Source organism: Cyanistes caeruleus, chromosome 2, assembly GCF_971803275.1.
Source record: "Cyanistes caeruleus chromosome 2, bCyaCae1.hap1.1, whole genome shotgun sequence".
NCBI classification, from domain to species: Eukaryota; Metazoa; Chordata; class Aves; order Passeriformes; family Paridae; genus Cyanistes; species Cyanistes caeruleus.
This window is the reverse complement of record NC_141702.1, coordinates 73,085,332-73,099,383: the sequence shown is the minus strand read 5'-3', so window position 1 is coordinate 73,099,383 and position 14,052 is coordinate 73,085,332. Positions and strand designations below refer to the sequence as shown.

At 38.8% G+C, this 14,052-nt stretch overlaps 1 long non-coding RNA gene across 2 annotated transcripts; it reads left to right on the top strand.

Moving 5' to 3' along the window:
- Positions 1–7,870: 7,870 nt before the first annotated feature.
- On the top strand, positions 7,871–13,740 carry LOC111926912 (uncharacterized). Of its 2 annotated transcripts, none has more exons than XR_002863264.2 (3): positions 7,871–8,021; positions 8,146–8,466; positions 13,327–13,740. It is a non-coding gene; the product is annotated as an uncharacterized LOC111926912 (long non-coding RNA). The 2 variants fall into 2 exon arrangements; XR_002863263.2 differs by lacking the exon at positions 13,327–13,740 and adding an exon at positions 10,555–12,354.
- Positions 13,741–14,052: the final 312 nt, after the last annotated feature.

Below are 14,052 nucleotides of genomic sequence, written 5' to 3'. Positions count from 1 at the left end.
AGCTCTTTTAAGTCTAGTTGTAGAATCAGCTTGTGACCATAGCTGAACATGACAGAATTTTTGTTGAACCACAGCAGAGCAGATCATATGTTTGCCATGTGGGATCTTAACCCCTGTAACGCATTTGAAGTAAGTATCCACTTCCAATTTTAAAAGGCCCATGTCAGAAAAGTGAGTCTCAAACTATACAGCACCAATCCTCTGCTCTCTTTATTCCAATGAAAAACAATTTACAGAATTTAGCCAAACTGACGATTCACTTCATAGGCAATTCTCCTTTCCATTTATCTCCACTCATTTAAAAAAAATCCTAGACTCTTCAGGAAGGAAGTTCATCACCAAATCCTCCCTGGGAAGGTGGATGAGAAAGCATGAGATGGAGGAGAATGAGCTGTTAAACCCTGGTCTGTGTTGCCATGTTTGATGAAATGGAGGGATAGGTGCTCTGTTGTTCCATCAGTGGAGGGGAGTGGAAAGAATCACCTCAATGGGGCAGTGCTCCCACCTGGCCTCTTTCCACCCTTGAACAGCACAGTCACAATCCCAAACAGACAGTGTCAGTTCAGCCCTGGACATCCCACTGGAGCTGAGCTGGCTGGTGATGCATACATACCCTTCGCATCCCTCGAAGGAAAAAAAAGCCTGGCTGGAGATTTTTTAGGGCACCTGGGTGCTGCAGCAATACATCCCTAGTGGGAAGAGCCAGCTGCCTCCTTTAACCTGACAATTTAATCTGTACAGGCATGATAAATTGTCATGCAGTGATTCAAAGCCGTGCACATCCAGGTAATGCTGCTGATGGCTGTCCCTTCTGGCTCACTTGTTTCTAGCATTGCACCCTTAGCATCTTTATTGCCTTGTTCTGTACTAAACAATACCCTGACACCTCATGACAGCAACAGCCACCAGATGAAGGAAAATCACATGAAATCTATATTAAAGAGCACAGGAGATGAAAAAGCTTCTTTATATTTAGTGTAGAATATAAGGCCAGAAAATAAGAAAAGCTGGAAAATAATTCCTTGAGAAATACAAAGTTGAGGAAAGCTTAGTGAAATCACACCATTTTTCAGAGGTAAAGAGACCAGAGAAGGCATAAAGTCTGCACCAAAAAAACTTATAAAAAAATGTAAAAATGAAAGAATAAAGGAAACTGACAGGCACAGAGCTGATAGGAATTTGAAATGCTTTGGATTTTATGATTAACAGAGGGCAGAATAAAAGAAATTAAGGACAGAGAGTTTCTCTAGGAAATGTCAGCCTGGCCTTTAAACAAACTGTCAAAATACTGTGAGTGGGGATACAAATGAACAGAAGGGAGAAGGCTCAGTCAGGCTGTGACAACAAAGTATGACAGTAAATAAGAATGAAAGAAGCTTGGTTTTTTTGGGTTTTTTTTTGAGAAAAAACTACAAGTGCATAGGAGTTTATCAGAGACATGGTGCTTCCTGCAGAGATGATGTACAAGGTAAATTCAGGTGCAAATATAGCCAAGGTGAGGAGAGAGCCAAAAAAATATAAAAAATACAATACATCAGATGGACTGACAAATGATGTGGAGAGAGGTAAAAAGTCTGCCAAGTATGAAACTGAGTATAGAGCTGAGTTGGCAGGTAATACAATCAAGAAATTCTTCCAGCTCTCTGTCTGACAGCCTGGTTTATTAAAGTTTTATAAATGCTTGAAATTTGACTTAACATTTCTGAGGAAATATCTCCATAACTATGCTAGCAATCTGATTCCCTACCTTCTCTTTCTTTGAATTCTTCCATCCCAGAAGGGTTGCACCATTCACTCTTGACTGGTAGTGGAGGTATGGGGGGTTTACTGTAGGATTTTCATCTTAAAAGCAGCTGAGAAATGGATCAGTCCTGTCTGAAGGTAAAAATTGCTTTTTCAGACTGCTGCTGACACAACAGATCTTTCTTCAGAAAACAAACAAAAAGGCCCATTTTCCCCACATTCCGTAATTTTTTTTCACTATAATTTATGTAGTAAATCTCAGAATTGTCCCTTGGTAATCTAATTTAAGCTGAATAAGTTTTTCCCTTCATCTATGGGATTGACTTACTACACAGAGGGTAGAGTTAGTCTGCTGCCCTTGTCATTGAAAATGCAAATTGAATCCTGGCGTTGACAAGAATGTTTGGATTTGGTATAAAAGAGACTTAGTCACGGTACATTTCCAGCTCCTGATTATGCCAAAGCAGGAGGGCTGAGTGAATGCCAAGAAACAGCGGTTGCCACTCCCCCCCTGAGGGAAGGAAAAATGGATAGCCTCCTCCTGGCCCACACGCACTTTCTGTATTTCACTCTTGTGAGCTGCCTGGAGAGACACTAGAAAATAAGGAGATACATGGAATTTCAAATTGTGTGTTTATTTTTGTTTCTGGTATTTGTTCAGAGGAGACTTGCAGAGGGAAAGTTCTCCACTACTGACTCAACAAGCACTTCACCAAAAGGTACCAAATGGCTTCCAGTGTTTTTCCAAAAGAATATTTCAAATAAACCCATATATGCGTCTTTCTGCATTTATACACAGATTTGGTAGTCTTTTACACAGTGTAATGTGAGCAGGATTAATTTGGGTGCAGAACTCCTCAGTTCTTACAGAAAACTCAGGTTGCTCTGACTCTTTATAAGAGCTTTAGCCTCAAAAAGAGAATGGACATGCAGCTGTGCCCTGAAAAGTTTCTCTTGCATGCTTTCTGGTTTATAAGGCAATAATGGGTGAGCCTTTGTAAATCCTCAGATGAATGGACCACTAGTGAAATTAACCATCCTTATTTAAATGAAAACCTAGAAAATCCATTAAAAAAAAACCAATCTCAACTCATCTTAACAAAATAAATATAAATAGTGTACTTCTTCTCTGCTATTTCAGCATTCTGGTTCACAAAAAATACATTCTAAAGCATGACTATTAAATTTAAACACTCACAAATAACATAGATTTAATAATCTCTGTTTTATCTTAGCTTCTAGTAGACAAAATTCATTAGACAAATGAGTATCACTTATTCTCCTGTATGCTGTACCTGAATAAATTCACTGTTTGTCAAATGAGGGAAGGGAACAGGAATTGCATATTGAAACCTTCTCTTTCCAATTGATTAAGACTCATAGGAAATGTCTAGTACAGTTGTATTTAATATTTTAAGGTGTCCCATGTTGGAAATAGCACCACTGAAAAGAATGGGAACTTAGGACTTGTATTTGCAGGAGGAGGGTGAAAACAAAAGACTATCCAGATTCTTGTGGACAGCTCTTGTCTCAAAGTTAGAATTTATTGCTTGCTGGCCAGTCCTGACCATGTTTACCTTCCTTTCTATATATGTTATGTACCATATAATCAGTAAAATAAGCTAAGGGAGTTAAGGAGGTGAAATTTTCTTTCAGGAGATGGGGGAGTGTTGTTAGGTTTGAATTTGGTTTGTTGCTTTGGGTTTTTTCTTTTGCATGGTAACAGCTGTAAACATTACTTCATGGGGATATTGTTATCAATGACTTTGGGAGTTATGCTCCATTTCAAAGAGTAAATTCATCTCAGTTCAGTGAAAGGTGCACTGTCTACATTGAATGTCGTGGCTGAGTAAGGAGGACTAAAAGCCATGTTGAAGCTAAAAATAGAGAACTATGAAGGAGAGACTTCCCCAAAGCTGACTTTGTTCATTAGCTTATGAATAACCTCTTTTGCAGCCTTCACATCACTGTAGGCTGGGAATTCCCTTTCCTTATCCACAAGACCTTCCTTTTGAAGGGAAGTATGTTCACCAACCAGATGGGGAGGCATTGCCTCCTTTAAGTAACCCTGAGATTACTAAAAGAAAGAGACAGACTTTTGTCCTCCAAATGCACTTTTTCCTCAGTAAATCTGATTTCAACTTCCCGATTGGCTTTCAGGGGCCTTTTACGTGGAGGACAGCTGAATGCCCCTTCCAAACTGTTAAGGAAGGACTTTCTCTAAGGGGACCACTGATGGACTGAGGCTTGCTGCTGCTGTTGCACTTGGTGCTCAATCTGAGGAATGTTACTTTCAATTTTTTATACAGATGACAGAGAACATATTCATATCCACTCTTTTCTGAACGTGTTTGCTTAGTGATCCACCATGACTATGCACTCACATTTGAAAAAGAGAATGCTTAATCTAATAGCACCACATTGGGGTACACTGGAGTATTCTGGATATTACCATACAAGTAACAAAAGCCCATTTGGTTTTAAATTCCCATCCCTAGAAATATTTTTCCCAGGGTTATGTAACACCACAAGAAATCCTCAGATGTTCTGTTGCCTTCTCAGCTTACTGTTTCTGAAAAAGCATAGGTATTTGAAGGTAAGATATTTGTGATTGCTTTTTTCTTAGTTTTAACTTTTTTTGGGAGTCTGTCTTGTAGCTGAACTTGGATTCCTTGGGGTTTAACAGCTGAAGATATTTATGTTTGGAAAAGTGTATTCTTTGTGAAACATATGGATTTGTGAAGATAAAACAGCAAAGCAACTGGCAAAATCAGAATTGAATAGAGTGTTAAACTAAAGGATTTTGAAGTGTCATGCTGACAAACTTTGATGCAACAGGCCAAATTCCAGTTTTGGTTGTGGGAACAGAATTAATGTGGGAACTCCCTGCCCCTCTCCATCCCCAACAGAATTTGCCTTCTTATGGCAATAAAACTGGGGGTTCTGGTCTTCATTAGATACATCTTTGTCACATGAGGGACCTTGAAATTACAGCTTTCATTTTTCTTATCCTCCTCTGTTTGTTTTTTTTCCCTAGCCTTTTTACTTGACTTTTTGGGTGTAGCTCTTCTCTGAGTTACTCACCCTCAATTCCCTTCCCACCTAACGGAAAGAAATGGGTATTTCAAGGTTGTGATTCATCAGGGACAATTAAAATGTCTGATTGAGGTTTAGATGAATCAGGACTGAACTTAACTGACCAGGACATTGTTGACTGTGGTGGGAATATGGAATTGCAAGTTGTGATGGAAGTGTCCAAATTCCAGACATCATCATTTGACTCATTGAAATCCATCCTTTGTATTTTTCTTCACAGGGGATTGGATGCTAATATTAAAGAGACATTCCTCTGGCACTTTTTGGAGTTTACTGGGGGTCTAACGACTTTTGAGCCTTCTGTGTTTCAGGCTAATTGTCAGCTCAGGAACTGCATATGAATTTGCCTGAAATTTGCATTTGGAAGTTTGCAGCCTATCTGAGAAGGTGAGTCAATTACACTTTCTTACTTTCAGAGGAGAACTTAGTCTGGCTGTATTTTGCAAACTCCATAAATTCAGTTAGCAGAGTGCAGCAGGTGTGTCCCATTTTAGGCTTTCCAGCAGCTCTTTTGTTCTTTATTTTCTTCATATGTTCCTTCCTCCATCAAGTTCACACAGATCTCCATCTCCTGTTTTCTCTGAAGAAAATTCCCATACTCTTGTTTCTTCCTGACCATGCCCATTAGGGACACACAACTGGTTAAGCAGTCTCGTATTGACAGCTTGGAAATCCTTAGCCACAAACCCACTTCCCTGCTACAGACCCTTCGTGGTGTCTGAGCCAGCTCTCCTCTTGCCTTGAGGAATGGTTCAGGAACTGGAGGAAGCCAAATCCAAAGCTTTTATATTTCTCATCCACTATTTTCTCATCCTCCTCTATCTCTCCAGCTCTCTGCACCTTATTGCTGTTTCATGAGGCTCACGTTACTTTTTTCATCTGCCTTCAGTCACTGCCGCCAGCCAGCACTGCGGTACTCTGGCACCCTGTAGTTAGTACAGCTGCTGAGAAGACTCTTTGGCATGGTCCATGACCCTTCTCCAGCTCTTCTTGACTGTGGCTTAATCCTAGCGCACTTTTCCTGAAGCAGACCCATCTGTCTATGGCTAGGATGTCACAAGGTGGTTGGCACATGGGGGATTATCTGACTTCTGAACTGAATTCCCTGCTACTTTTGCTTCTTACAGGAAAAATTGGATGATTTCTGAATGCCCCACTCAGTACCAGAACCAAAAGTTTATGATCTTAAACTTGAAGTCTGGAGAGTGAGCCACACAAACTTCTTGATTCTTTATGGCTGATGCTGCTCTTCCTGCAAACACTATTTCCAGAGTGCATCACACTGTTTTCTGAAGAAACAGAGTTAGAAGCAAAAAACAGGCTTTGGAGGCTGTACTTTGGAGGATCACCACCTTCCACAGCAGAAAAGCAAATAATCTCAGATTACCCTCACACTAATAAATACAAGAATGTGTATTACATACATAGGAATACAAGAATGATTATAATCAGCTAGAGAATTTTGTGGACACTCAAAACATGCACAGTACAAGCCACTGCAAATCAACTTCCACCACTAAAGGAAAACAGTCTTCCACTCAAATACTCTGTGGGGAAATGTTCTTCTCATGCATGGCGCATTTGCAGAGGTGATGCTTCAATTGAGGACAACATGCAGTTATCTTGGAAAAAAAGTTTTGCATTTTAGCATAGTCTTTTACTTTGATTGACACCAAATCTTAGGTAGATGATTAGGAGATGACAGGAGATGGGATCTTCTGGATCCAGCTATTTTTTCTTTAAACAAAATTTATTTCTGCCTTGTCATGTAGCTTCCTTCAGTCAATGACATCAGCAGATGTCAGAACAACCTAATATTTCAGTTGAAGTTTTTTATATTTTTTTATTACTATACCACCCTAGTTTAGTGATTCAGATTAGCTCCGCTGAAGGTAAGAGCGCTAGTCTTGGTTGACACCAGGAGAGAGAACTGAATTTAGTTCCCTCTTTCTGATAGTGAGCATTTCACAAGCAGCACAGATTTGTGGTAGGTCCTTCTTGTTTATTTTGTGTGTGTGCCCATATCTGCTTTGGGAGCCTGTGGTAATCTTGCTACAATCTGAAGTCCCAAAATACCACAAGAAGGGGTGTCTTACGCTGTCTCCAGTCTAGCCAATGACAAATAATTCCTAGGAATACCACAAGGAAGTTGATTTATGGTTTGATTTCTCAAACAAAGAGCTCTGGACAAAGTTCAGATAAGCAAGTAATCTTATGGATGCTTATCTGGAATAAATTGGTGTATCTCTGGGGCTTCATTCAAGACAAAAACGACCACAAGATAGAAAGCAGAGAAAATGAAAAATGTATCTCATAAGAAAGTACTGAAAGGGTTTAGAAACTGGCATGTTTCTCTTCAGGTCACTAGCACATTTCAAAGACCTAATTAATTTTAGTGTGTTTAATTGTTGTCTGTTCCCCTCCCTCTGGTTTTTAATTTCCCTTTTATACAGCTTATGAGCCAGAAGGTTTTCAAGACTGCAAGGTTAACCCTGGGTGCATGGAATGTATAAACCAACTTTTCAGCAGTAGGATTTATACGAGGGGGAGAATGCAGGATTTGCCAGGTGCAGACAGATGTAGATGATGCCTGCAGAGCTTTAATACCCTGATGATGGTAATTGTAAACCTGAGAATTCAGACAGTGAGAAGGGGCAAAGCACGGCACCAATCTAAGCCTTGCAGCATTCCTGAGTTGCAGGTGACAGAATGACAATTTTCCTCATGTTGTGTCAAGCTGCATTGTTATCCTCTAATTCTGACTAGGCATAATAGGAAAATAGTTCTTGTTTGTCCATGCAGCTGAGCTCTGCTTAGTTCTGCCTCAGCTAACCCAGGTGCTGTCAACTATTTTTAAACTGATTTAATTTTGTAGCCAAGAGCCACCCGTTGCTTTCCAAGGATAATAATGACTTGTTTGATTCTGAGTAATCTTAGGGCACCTCAGGGCATGAATTAACTGGAGTGAATTTAGCTGTGTTTGGTTATTGTGCTGTAGGGAAAACCATGGGGAGTGGTGGGTGACCTACTCATCTGCTGCAGGGGATGAGGGACTGAGGGAGCAGCTGGGCTAGAAATGTTGTAAAACCACTGTGATCCTTAAAGATGGCTAGCAGGGAAAATTGTGGCAACTTTTCCTAAAAGCCTGTGCTTGAGGACCTGGTTGCTGAAAGTGGTAATCAGTATGTCTTTAAATTCTTGTTCCTAAGTCACCGTGTAAGGTGTATTGTGATTTATATGTACTTACCTATACTAAGTCTGCAGTAAAGTAGAGAAACAACTAGAGCATATTTTGATTTACTGCAGGATAAGACATGTGGCAGTTTGATCAAACTCCTAGCAACACATTTGGGTGTGTTCATCCCAGGGATGCCTTTATAATTTATAATTAAGGTGAAGCTTTGGATGCTCACATCCAGCCAACAGACTGGATGATATGCCACTTACCCATATTATTCTTCCACCTGAAACCACAGGACCTAAGGCTTAATATCTTACTAGAAAAAACAGGAAAAATTAATCCTGGTTTTGCAAGAAGGTATTGGAAAAGAGTTTCTCAGAAATTACCATATTTGTTCAAGAATTTAAAAAGGTCTATGCAGTGTGCTGTACAGGGAGTGAAGAGTGGTAAGTAGAAAGGTTTTACTTCCATTCATTTGATATGATCTATATAATTCACTCAGGATGGTGCTTCCTGTGATTAATCCCATGATTCAGTATGAATGACTTAAAATTCTTTTGGCAGTATGATGTAATCATGCATTTCATAGCACAAAAAAACCCTAAAGGTAATTTGATTGTGCCACAAACAATAAGATTATGATCAATATAAAATTAAAAATTACAAAAAAAGTTGGTCGAAAACATTTTTGTTCAGTGTCCTCTAATATCCTTATTATAATATAATTTTTAATTTTGTGACTGCACAGCCTTTTTTCCACCCAATACAAAGAACAGGCAGTTCTTATTTACTTAGCAGTTATTTCAATGGTGGTTTTATTTCCCACTGTGTCTATTATTTATGTTCTCTTAGGCTTTTCTATGTGCTTATAACTGAAACATGCAATTACTTTAGAAAATACTGTTTAGGGTATCTTCAGAACTTTTCTTAGGCATGGTAATATAGTTCCTCTTCCATATGCAAGGATATGAATCTTGCATGGAATAGGGTTAGAGGTACTTGCTAATTTCAGATGGCAATTTTGATCTAGGACCTACATTTTTTTAAATATAAGGCATCCTTCCCTGTACTTGAGAGTTCCAGCTGGTACACACTGTTATTGGGAATGCACAGCCCCTTCTTTCCTTTACAACTTCTTTCCTGTACAACTCTTTAGTAGGTATACTTGTATACAGCACCTAACAGATGACCAACACTGATTATTTTGATTTAAGAGATTGTATTGGATACTCCCAGCTGAGGCAAGGATAAGAACAGGTCCCCACAGCATCAGCTGCCTTAACTGGGTCCATCTTAGTGACAGCCAGCTTGCAATTCTGAGCAAAAGGGTGATTCAAAAATGCTTTTCTTTCATTATGTGGCTATGCTGCACCACAGGTGCAAGACCTTCCTGAGCCCAAATTTATCTCACTTTTTAAAAATAATCAGATCAAGAAAGTTTTTCTATCAACTTCCAAATTCATTCTGAACAGAAGAACTTATGAGAATTTTTTGCTGTTTAAGGCATTGACAAAAAAGCTGACATAACTGTCAGCAAGGAGTTAACAGCAGTAACAAGTGGTTTGCTACTAGGCATCATGAGCATCTGGGCTGTAGGGAAACAGCAAGACTTGAGAAGGGATTCTGATCTCCTAACCACTGTGCTGTTCATCAGTGTTCAAGCTTTTTCCCAGACCCCTTTTGTAATGGTTTAACTTCATTAGGTATCTAATCACCCAAGAGCCTTTCACTCACAGCCCACATCCCCTCCAGTGGGGTGCTGAAGAGAATCAGCAGTGTAAAAGTATAAAAACTCATTGGTTGAAATAAAGAAACTTTAATAATTAAAAAAGAAAAAAGAAAAAGAAAAGAGGAGCAAAAAGCAAACAAGGAGAAAGGGGGGAAAAAGTCAAAGTAAACACAAGAAAAACAATTAGTACAAAAGAGTAATTTCCCACTACCAACCAACCAGTGGCTGTAAAGTCCCTGCCAACAGCTGCCACTGCCAACATCCACCCCCAAGCTTTATATATTGAGCATAATGCTTTTAGTTCTGTGTCCCCTCCCAACTCCTTGTGCACCCCCAGCCAAGCACTGATGGGGTGGGGGAGGAACAGAAAAGACCTTGATGCTGTGTAAGCCCTGCTCAGTAATAATTAACATTTCTCTGTGTTACCAACATTCTTTCCAGCACAAATCCAAATCCCATACCATCTACTCTGAAAAAAATTTCTTCTCTCTCAACCAAAGCTAGCATACCTTCCTCCTATTCTGTCCCTTTTCTACCTGTGGTTCTTGCTGACAGCTCCATTTGACTGTGCAATATGCCCTTCCTTCCTTCCTTCCTTCCTTCCTCACTTCCTTCCTTCCTTCTGCATTTCCTTCCGCACTTCCTCTGATGCACATGACATAATATGATCTCTGATGACTGTGACATTCCCTTCTGGTTCCTGGATGACACTCTGTCCCAAAACACCTGGAAGTAATAGTCTTTACATCATATTTTCATTTACAGTAATTAAAAAATCTTAGGAAAAATTATTTCTCTTCATCAGGTCTGAACTAAAATTCTTGGAAGAGAGCAAGCAGCCCATGCATCTCGCAAAGAGCAAGAAATGATGAATGAGACAGACACAGGAGCAGATGAAGATGTTATGTTCATATCAGTCATATGTGAAGTGATTTACTTCTATTTTTGCTTTCAGCTTTGACTGGCACCGCAAATTTTAAGGATGTTCCACAACAGTGGACGGACAGAGTGCAGTGTTTGTTTTCTCTGGTTGACAAAAGTCTAATAATAGTAGTAACCTCAGGGTCAGAGGGAGTTATCAAATCTGATCATGATAACTGCCTAAAGTAAAAGACCTAAGCAATAGTGTACCAGAGCAGGAAAGAAAGGCAGAATTAGAAAATCACACTGTGGCCTCCTATTTCTGCATCATATATTCATGTGAATCTGATGCCATGTAGCACACTCAGCAAGGTAGTGAGAGGCTGTATCTGAAATTTTCTGTCTCACCTGGGAGACTGACTTGGTGGTAGGAAGACCAGGCAGGGACAAGGAAATTTGGTTTTCTGGTCCCTCCTTTGTTGGAAACATCTGTGACTTCTGGAAACTCCAATGTATTTCAACTCATTCCTACCTCTCCTGCCCATGAATGACTTGCTGTATGTCCCTCACCCATATGGATATGTTTGAGAATTAATGTTATTAAAGATTAGAAAGGATTAGGTTGATATTGCAGCTGTACAGATCTCACAAAACAGGCAGGGCTTTGGATTATGGGAATTCTCAATGTTCCTTCCAGCTTTTCATCCACATGATTTCAACATTTGCAATACTCATATTACATGGTGATTAAAATCTGATAGTAGATATTTGATAGTATACCTTTAACATGTAGAGACATAAAATGCTATCTTTTGGGTTCAGTGGGAGATGTGACTGGATTTAACTTACTTTTCCAGATGAAATAGTAAGTTCATTTCTTCCATTTCTTTTGTTTTTCACAACTTGGATTTGAGGGTGTTTCCTGGGGCACAAATAACATAACGACTGAAGCGAGAGGTTCTGGGATTCTCTTTGTACCTATTATAAAATACATAGCAATAGATGGAATTTCAGTCACTATAAGATAAAAATAACAGAAGCCTGAAGTCAGGTCTTGAAAATTACTTACAACATTTTCAGATCAATGTTATGTTTTGTGATTGCATATTTATTTAAGTTTTTGATAACATCATCTGAAAGCGTTATGGCTTGATAAAAGAGTGGAATAAAGATATAGAGAATTTCAGCCCAAAATTTGGCAGCTCTTTAATAACTGCAGGAATGATTGGAGACTGCTTCCTATGAAAAAATGTTCTACATGAGATATAAATGGATGAAGCAGAAAGAACAACAGAATCTGGGGTTTTTCAGTTCTTGGCACTAAAGGTGAATTGGATGGAACAAGAGATTTCTGAACACCTTATCTGAACTCTGAGAAGCTTGCCCAATTTCCAAGTATTTTGAAAATATTTTTTTCTCAGATACTTAATTTTTCGTGACTTTTTATATCAGTACAATAAACAGTAAATGACTGATGATTGAAATAATAATCATAATAATCTTACATGGAAAAGAACAAAACCTATGCTTATATTAAGATATGGGACCAATAAAAAAAGTAACTGTGAGAGTCAGATGGATATTAGATCTTGCCCACTATTCTGCTTCAGTATCTGATTTTCCCTGTGTAAATATGAGCTCATTACCTTACCCTAAGAGAAAGATTTTATTGTTAACATACCTGGAAACAATTCTTATCTTTAATGTACAAAGTTTCAGCATCAATACCAGTATAGCCACATGCTGGTCATTCTACCTAACAAACAGAAGTTTTCTCTTTTAAGATCTGTAGCAGTTGTGAAAACACAAAGGCATGCCACATAGGAAGAAAGTGTGGGGCCTTTATAAAGTAATTGACTTAGCTAAGCTGGAATAAATATATTGTGTGGCACTGCACCCACTGAAATTTAGCTTCAAAAGAATTGAAAATCCAGATGTGGCTATAACAAGTACTCTTTCACAAAAGAAAAAAAAAAAAAAAAAATTTAAAAATCCACCCCTCAGGGCAGAAATGAACCCTGAATCACTTTGAAGTCAAATGTCTCAACAGGTACTTGATTCTAGATTGGAACCAGAAAAGAGATACCACAGACAGTGATGCTACGTTGTCCCTGAAGTCATAACAGACATAGAGTATTGTGGTTACCTGCTTTTAGTATATAAAACAATAATGACCTAAATGTGTTCTGAGGAAGATTAAAATCTGAAGGGGACCATGAGCCTTCAATCAATCTGAAAGATCAATTATTAAATCATTAAATTATTAAAATTAGATTCTACTGTAAAAAGATCTTACACTGAATGAAATGTGCCTCCTGTGCAAAGGACCAGTATGACATCTAAGCATATTTTAAGTCTTTAAATCTCTACTGCACAACATGATTGTTTCTTAAGGATCCCACAGGCTTTCAGAAAAAGGGTGAGTTTTATGAGAGGTAGACAGACCAGTCAGTAATACTAGTGCAGAGAGCAGCAAATTGTGTGAGAGTGATCTGTTCTCAGACCAATATTTCTAGAACACGGACCTAATTTGCAGTGCAGAAAATCTGCTCTGTCCTGGCTTTTCAGCACAGTGAAATTAATATCTTTGCATTTTCTAAGGGAGCAGCCAAGAAAGTGAGAACACTATACTCCGCTATACTGTCAATTTCAAAAAGAAAAACAAAACACAGAATGGGAAGTGAATATTATTTCTTTCTCATTGTTTTCATCACAGGCCACATCTACAATGCAGAAAAATTTGGAGAAAGGACCATTCTCCACTCATACGGATCAGCTCACAGTGAAATACACTGCCAGGAGTGCATGTGGATACTATAATGGAGAAGCTTGAAACAGCACCATGTCTAGTATAAACACTCTGAGAATAAGAAGGAACAAGACAGCTTATTTTTTGAGACATCAGCTTCTTCTACTTTGTTTGATATTATAGTGTCTTACAGGGTGAAGAGAATAAAGCAATATATAGTTTTACAAAAACACAGCCCTCACAATGAATCATTTTATTTGTCCAGGATGCCATTATGTAATTTCTAAGTTATATTCACCCTTTCTATATGCTTTTGAATCCTCCTTTCCTCTTTGGTAATGCCTAGTTTACAACAGAAAAATTAAACACAGAAGATATTTTGTTGGTGGTGGTGTTTATGGTTGGATGATTTTATTTTTTTAATTGCTGCATCGGACAATATTCATAGTTGCCATTGATTTTATATTGGATGCACACTGAAGTTTGCACAACTCAAGTGAAGTAAAAGACTCTCTGCAGAGAGATCCTGATGGATCCTGGGAAAGCTCACCATAAAGAAAACAGGTCAGGTCATATTCAGGTTCAAACAGACTCTCTATAAACCAGCTTTGGGCTTTCAGTTGCAAAGCCCCAGCTCACTGGCAAAGGAGTTGAAAGTATCCTGAGAGGATGCAGAGAAATTCTTCAGCGAAG